Here is a 2,169-nt window from a genome sequence, read left to right on the forward strand (position 1 = left end):
TAATAAGGAGGAAAACAAACAAGATGAACCATATCAATTGACCTGGAGAAAGCATTGTTTAATGATCTTTTTAAAATGAAAACTGTAAATAGACAGGAAATTGTTCAATTTGATAAACTGCTTATGGAAAACAATCATTACTAAAAAAGAAAAACAATCGTTAACATCATTCTTAATTTTGAATGATTTAAAGCTCCTCATTAAGATTAAGAAAAGCAAACATGCTTCTTTTCACCTCAGCTACCAAACTTAGATTTGAAAATATGTTACATTCATCTCCTGAACTTGCAAAGAAATCAATTCTAGCCAGGTATATTGCCTTAAGGTCTCCTGAGGCCAATCAGAACCCTGCCTAGGCAAGAGATCCCCACTTCTTAACATGCTATGAACACACCCTACACCAGAGGCGATATCCCTGGTGATCTGTCTCACATCGTGGGCCTTTGTGAGATGACAAGGAACTCTAACTTGACTGGACACTGCAACTCCTATCTTGTACTGGGCAGGGAGATACATTATCACATCCCAGACAGTTTATATTTTATTTATCATAGTAGGGATGTTTGTCTTCTCTTTCTTTATGTGCTTGCTTTTTGTGTTACATTGCAATTCAAAGGCACATGATTTGAGTTCACCTGGTTGTTGCACGAGAGGATGGGCAATCATCTGCTGTGTGATTTACTGTCTTTGAAAACCCACTCCAGGGTCAGTTTTGTGTTTGGTCCAACTCAACAACATACAACAACAACTTATGGGTAGAGCACTTGTCTATCATTTTGTTGTACCAAATTGACTTTTATTTTGCTGTACTATTGCTTGTATTATTTATCATCTGTGTATGCGTGTATTTGTTTGTCTATAGCTTTCTCTTATGCGTACAACATTTCCACATCAGTTAGCTGTAGTGAGGTGAACTGCATGGTGCTTTGATGTTGGAGGCTATACCATTTGTCTTCTTTTACTGCAGAAGATCAGAGACCATATAGGTTTCACTATGAAGTGCATCTCAACATCAAAAAAAGAAATCTTTACCATTTGACCAAATAGACAAATTCATGATACATGAAGAAGAGGTTAAAGTTGTCAGAAATTTCACTGTACTTGGTTCCACCATCAACACCCATGGAAGGAGCAGTCAAGCAATCAAAAGATGTGTAGCACTGGGAAAATCTGCTGTCAAAGATCTCTCCAAAGGGCTAAAGAGCAATGATATCATTTTACAGACTAATCTAATTTACAGCCTGATTCACACTGATTCAGAGTATTGAATATGCTGTGGATTGCCAAAAGAACAAACAAGTTTGTCTTGGAGGAACTGCAGCCAGGTGCCACCTTAGAGGCAAAGATAGTGAAACTTCATCTAATATACTTTGAGCACATTGTCAGGAGAAGCCAATTCTTGGGAAAAAAAATCCAAAAACAAAACAACAACCCAAAAACCATGTGGGGAAAGGTGGAGGATCAGAAGAAGAAAGACAAGATGAACTGGTACAAAGATTGTGGCAATGGGCTGAAGTCCATTGGAGAGCTTTATGAGCATGGTGCATAATAGGGCAAGGTTCTGATCGGTGGTTCACAGAATATCTATGAGTCATAGTTGGCACAATGGTATCTAACAACAACAACAAACAACTACAAATCCTCTCTAGAGCAATTGATTTGAATCATAGATAGAGCAATCAGACAATAAACATGTATCAGGAGTTTGTAATCAGTAAGGAAAAAGTAAAACATTCCCTATATTATGATCTTATGCATTAAAACAAAACAATCCAATTCTGTACAGGGAACCTCATAGGGATAATAAAGGAATTCTGCAAAGTTTCAGTATATGTTCTTACACAAAAATCTGATGGGTTTTCATATATTAGCAATGAACAGTCCAAGAGGAAAATAAAATAGTAACATTTATAGCAGCAACTAAAGGAGAAGGGTGCAACAATGAATGAATGGAATCCCAAAATCTCTGTAGATGTTCATTGAAATGAAAAATAAACAACTTAAGTTTTAAAAAAGTTCATTATATGGAACAAAATATAATGTAAATGAAATATTGTATAAAAAACAATGGACATACATGAAATACAATGTATATGAAGAATAAAAATATTAATTTTTTTTAAAAAGAATAAACTGTGTAGGAATAAGTTTAACCAATGAAATCAGTCG

The sequence above is a fragment of the Elephantulus edwardii genome, unplaced genomic scaffold (genome assembly GCF_000299155.1).
Source record: "Elephantulus edwardii isolate Elephantulus edwardi_28Jun2011 unplaced genomic scaffold, EleEdw1.0 scaffold00097, whole genome shotgun sequence".
Lineage (NCBI taxonomy): Eukaryota > Metazoa > Chordata > Mammalia > Macroscelidea > Macroscelididae > Elephantulus > Elephantulus edwardii.